Source organism: Mytilus californianus, unplaced genomic scaffold (assembly GCF_021869535.1).
Source record: "Mytilus californianus isolate M0D057914Y unplaced genomic scaffold, xbMytCali1.0.p SCAF_11, whole genome shotgun sequence".
NCBI classification, from domain to species: Eukaryota; Metazoa; Mollusca; class Bivalvia; order Mytilida; family Mytilidae; genus Mytilus; species Mytilus californianus.
The window spans coordinates 46,155,048-46,161,451 of record NW_026262593.1 but is presented as its reverse complement, the minus strand read 5'-3'; positions in this window follow the sequence as shown (position 1 = coordinate 46,161,451).

Below are 6,404 nucleotides of genomic sequence, written 5' to 3'. Positions count from 1 at the left end.
TTTAAAATAAAATATATATTTTTGTTATTGATATTGATATTGATAAATGAAGATTAATCAAATTGTAATAAGACACGGAACACGATTTTGAAAAGGGGTATGCCAACAAGGAAACATTTGGAATTTTACTTGTTTAAATTAAGGCAGTGGCTATTTTGCCGGCTCCGGAAAAATAGCCTATATGGAGCTATTGTACCGGCTCCGGTAAAATAGCCTCCTTGGCGCTATTTTGCAGGCTTCGGCAAAATAGCGATTTATATAGAGTTTTGCATTTTGCCGGTCTTATGTTAGATTTTTTATTCGGACTTTATGAAATACAATTTTTATTGAACATATCTATGCAGAAATGATATGTGTGGCTAGTAGTCCTATAATATAATATAATATATTATCTTCGAAGGTTCATATCATATAGAGCATTCAACGTTTTTTATTGGATATTTTTTTCGAAGTTCAACATTGAAAGTAAAAAAAAAAAAATCGATAAAAAACGTTCAATGCAGCGGGTGATATGAACCTTCGAAGTCTTATATTATAGGACTAATGTGGCTAGATATCAATTACTCTTTTTTTTTGCCTTGCATTCTGGGTTTGGTGTATTCACTTTTAATGAATTGCACTCATTAAATTACATGTACACACGTTAATTTATGTTGAACGTTCAACAATGGAAGACGACATTAATTTGTTATCAGACAAACTTGAATTAAACGCTAAGTTTGACTCACATGAAGAGCTACAGCAGGTTTTGGAGCACTTTGAAAATGACAACTATGTGCAACTTTGAAAAAGTGAGTCGAGGTCAGGCCTATAAAATTCATAAAAACCAGAGCACCAAATAAAACTTTAAAAATCAGTAATAATCTAGTCTATGGAACAATAAAGTATTAACATTGATAAAGAAATAGTGTACAGAAGATGCATGTAAAGCTACTGACAGCATTCATTCTACGAAAGATGAATTTAACGTATATATTTGCAATTTTTGCAAAACTGAGACAGAAGCAGAAGAAACAATTAAGTGTTATGTGCAGTTCAGTTCTGAAGTGACAGGATCTTTCTTGTGCCAGATTAAGCAAGCTCGACAAAACCTTTAACTCGAAGCGGGACAGACGGGCGAATAGACAAACGGACGGACGAACGGACGCACACACCAGAAAACATAATGCTCCTCTACCATCGTAGCTGGCGCATAAAAATGCACCAAAAAGCAAGGCACTGGTTTTGTAACGCCTTTAAAGCATTTTGAGGTTGTTGAATGTTACTTTTTATATCCAAACTAATAGGATATTTTTATTAAAATTTTTAATTAGAATGTCCATTTTTTTTATATGGGCATGCATACTTTGCTTAATAAATAGTATTATATCTTTTTTTTAATGCAGATTTTCTACAGACTTCCTATTAAAGAAAATAATACTAGTATCAATTTTAAAATGTATATGCTTTTAAAAATGTAAAAAAAAACTCATGTTTTTAGAGACTTCGTATTAAAATAAATTATATCAATTTTAATATGCACTTGTATAAATATTTTAGAGAAGAGTTATTTGATTAAATATTTCTAATTTAAGTGTATGTTAATTTCTATATTTTTTTCTATTCTTACTCTATATACTTCTTATTTATCTTAACACCGGCAAAATAGCAAAACTCTATATAAATTGCTATTTTGCCGGAGCCGGCAAAATAGCGCCAAGGAGGCTATTTTGCCGGAGCCGGTACAATAGCGCCAAGGAAGCTATTTTGCCGAAGCCGGTACAATAGCCCCATAGAGGCTATTTTGCCGGCTCCGGCAAAATAGCCACTGCCTTAAATTAAAAGCGTTACAATTATATAAGTAGCTCCATAAGAAATGGGGTCTCGAGTCCACCAGTCTCTTGGTATAGTTATACAAAAGATATGTATTGTCAGCAATAAGCCAATTAAGTCACAAGCGCTTGTGGAGTGGACCCCCTTTTTTGCCGTATGTTTAATTTTTATTTGAAACTATTCATCTAAAATCTTCTTACTCTTATCAATGCGATTCGAAAATAACAGTAGTTTATATATATTCCCCCTCTATACTTATTTTCCACAAGGCAAGAAAGATCTTAAATTTGAATTAAAAAAGGTCACGGATAAGAAATCAATAGAACAAAAAATCAAAGCTCAGTTTTGCGATAGAATGCTATGATAAATAAACCATCTTTATTTAAAAGGCAGACATGCATTAATCATGAACAATTGATTATTAAACTTTAAAGACATATTTCTCGTTATTTTCCACAAGACAAGAAAGATCGAAAATTTGAATTTAAACTGAATGACGGACACAAATTATTGTGCTGTTCCTAAGATTTAAACTTGTCTTCATGTCTTCAGCAGTCGGCAATGGCAAAACGTTCGCCAATTCAACAGAAATCGACATTTCGTGTGTTGTTAGCTTTCAGTACATTTTTTACAAAAGGCCCAGTGGCGGATACAAAAAAAAAGGGGGGGTTACGGGGGTCGAAACTCCTCTTTTTTGGACGATCAATGTATTTGAATGGGGACATATGGTGTGTACTCCACCTTTCTCCTGACCAAAAGTTAAAAATGACAAAAAATTATTTGAAAAAATAAAAATATATAAAAAAAAATAATAAAAGGTCTCAAAAATACTCAGAAGGTGTTACACCTAACAGTGATCAATACGATTCCGACAAAACAAGGGTGATTTACTAAGAAAATTGACATGACGTTGAAAACATAAAGTTGAAAATAGGTTGAATTTTGGTATAAATGTGGTCATTGTATGTTGAAAACAGGTCGAATTCTAGTTGAACTGTGGTCACTTCACGTTAAAAACTGGTCGAATACTGGTTGAACAGCGGTCAGTGTATGTTGAAATTAGGTCGGCTGCTGGTTGAACAGCGGTCAGTGTATGTTGAAATTAGGTCGGATGCTGGCTGAACGATGGTACATGTAAATGTATGTTGAAAACAGGTCAATGCTGGTTGAACTGTGGTCAGTGCATGTTAAAAACAGGTTGTACTCTGGTGGAATTATGTCAGTGAATGTTGAAAATAGGTTGTTCTGTGCATGATGGAATTATGTCAGTGCATGTTGAAAATAGGTTGTACTCTGGTTGAATTATGTCAGTGCTTATTGAAAATATGTTGTACTCTGGTGGAATTATGTCAGTGCATGTTGAAAATAGGTTAGAGTTTGGTACAGGCAGACTGTTTTAGGTTGAATGAAAGTTGAAATTTGAAAAAGGTCAATATTTATGAACATTTGGTAGAACAAATGTTGAATTGAAAGAAATGGACGAAAAAAGACTCCGGTGCCATTAAAGTAAGTACCGTGTATGACCACCTCTCGATCGGTGCTAAGACTAGTACTGCTACACATCTCTTCGGCATGAATGCTAATGTTGTGTGGAATTGCTCGTAATATTAATTCCTGTTGCAACATTTGTCGGAGCTCAACAAGGGTTTAAGGCGGGGATTGACGCTGGTGCACACGTTTATCCAGTTGATACCATTAGATGCTCAATAGGATTCAAATCAGCCTGTCAAGTGATTTGGAAGGCCAAGGTAACACATTGATGTTTTTCTGCTTAAGATAGTTCATTGTTAAAATTCGCTCTGTGAGACCTAGCATTGTCCTACTGGAATAACCACCTCTGTCTGTAAATAAAATGCATAAGGTGACGTTGTAGAATTTCGTCTCTGAACCTTTGGATCGTTAAAATACCCCGAGCATGTACCAGTTCCGTTTACGGTCATTAGAGATAGCCGCCTACATCATGACGCTTCATCAACGGAATATGTTCCCTTCTTGGACTCACGATGAGGCAAAACGTTCATATATGCGCTGGTATACACACGAGTTCTTCTATCATGTTTCTGAAACGGGATTCATCACTTACCAGATTCTGTGCCAGTTGCAGTTCCCTCTGGTATCTTTCTCCGCCATTTTGCAGAATGTCCAGCTCCTCAATCTGTTGCACCATCGGACTCATTCGTCTGTGTAACGGTATAAAAAAGGGTCCAAAATACGGCCTCCTGTTTCTCATGCCATGTTGTCGTAGTCGATCGCGGACTGTTTGTGAGCTGATCCCTCTCAATCCTGGTATCCAAACTGCATTGGCATTTGCGGCAACGGTTACATTCCGTAGAATAGATACCCGGATGTTCTCCAGGAGTCATTATGCGAGAAAGTCCACTCATCGGGTCGTCCTTAGTACAGCCAGACTGCTGGTATCTATTCTTAAGTCGCAACATTATGCTCTGGTTGACATTTTCAGTTCTTGCTGCTTTACTTTGGGACACTCCGGCCTGCATAGGGACCAACGTTGGCATGGCAGCGTTTTAACGTTTAAGCGTTACTAAACGAACTTGTCACTTATGGAGCACCCATTTAACCTCAAAAACTGGAGAGGAGGGTGGGGGGTTTGATTTTTTTGTTTGAGTAAACAAACAAAAAAATATTTAGTTTTTCAACGCTATCAATCAAATTATTTTGTTCAACATTTAACACGGTAAAGTATAGGGAACTGAAATCTGGATTCAGAATACTTTTTTTGTCCTCTACTTGAACAGAATATTTTTTGTTTTCGTCAATGTGGGATTCAGAATATTTATATATATTTGGTCAATTTTATCGGTCCATTGGTTATGTTTGCATTCTTTCTATCAGTAAGACTTGTCACCCTACTAGTAACTATTATTAAAACGACTGTAAGTCTGCTTCAAATTTTCAGTTACTACAGTAACTGTTTTATTTCTTTTTGGTTAAATTAATTGATTTTTGCTGAGGTGAGGAAGGGAATTTAGATAATGAAATTTTCAACAAATCGGAGCCTTAAAAATAGAATTGAATAATCAGGATATCTAAATACCAACATAAATTCAGGTAAATCTATGTAGAATTGGGTCGTATGAGTTAATAATTATTCAAACGATAAATATAAAAAAATCGATAGATTAATGAAGGGTACCATATATTTTTCATTACTTTCTATGTAAATCGATAATTATTGACAACATTGCACCCCGGGTGTCTCTGATAAGGGTATTCGGCCATTACTGTCCTCCATTGTTGGGTATGTCACGATTTATGATTTTGCTGTTTCTGAACGTATGATTGAGATTAAGTAATTATTTTTGTTAACATGTCTTTGAATGTCCGCATGATGCATGATCATTCGTATAAATAACGTCTTAATGTTGTTAGCTAAATACTCATCAAAGATAATCTTAATTACCTTTTCCGCGCTTTGTGAGTGAATTTTTTTCTACTATCAAAACTTTGCCTGTTAACCAAGGTTTTGTATTGCTTTATAGTTTGCGATGTTTAAACAGCTTGTATTTACCCAAAAAGTTTTCGTAGCTTCTGATTGAATAAAAGATGCTTATTATCGCTACAACTGTCTTCGTTTCATTTTCATTTAATATGTACAATTAAATAACATTTACATTGTTGAAATCTCAACTCAAAAGTATTTTTTAGTTGTATACTCCTGATTTCATTTATGACGATAAGCCAAACACACAGTACTCGTGATTTTCTTTAGGTTCTTTACCCTAGGAAATTGTTGTGGGAAATTGTTTTTATAGTGATTATGATTATAACACAATGTTGACTGCTGGACCCTTTTTTTTTTTACATTTTTACCTATTATGTCTGTTTGTTTTGTTCACAAATCGTTGTCAATATGTTTAGCTAGCTATAAATAAGGTTTAATCCACCATTTTCTACATAAGAAAATACCTGTACCAAGTCAAGAATATGACAGTTGTTATCCATTAGTTTGATATGTTTGAGCTTTTGATTTCGCCATTTGATTACAAACTTTCCGTTTTGGATTATCCTAGGAGTTTGGTATTTTTGTTATTTTACTTTTTTCTACCTCATCCAATGATTCACTTGTTGAATATTTCGAATTTGTAAGTGGAATATAAACAACCTAGTAGGCAATTAGTAGACAATCAGCTTTCTGGTTTTTTATTAGTTATGAGATCTTGATCCAATGTACAAATTCACAATCTGTTGTATTTAAAAAGTTTAAACATCCTTTTTATTGATCGCTATACATAGCAACAATCACCATTGATTTTCTTTTACAATTATTTACTAAATTTAGAGCTATAGTTACCCTTAACATTAAAATCGAATAAACTGTATATTTGATACCATCAGACATTTTAATGTAAGGGAAATTTATGTAGAAATCGGTCGTATGAGTTAATAATAATTCAAACGATAAATAAAATAATATGACAGCTTGATTAAAGGTACCCATATGTTTTTCATTACTTTCTATGTTAATCGATCATCATTGACAACATTGCACCCCGGGTGTCTCTGATGAGGTTATTCGGCCATATCTGTCCTCAATTCTTGGGTATGTCACGATCTATAATTTATAATACAAT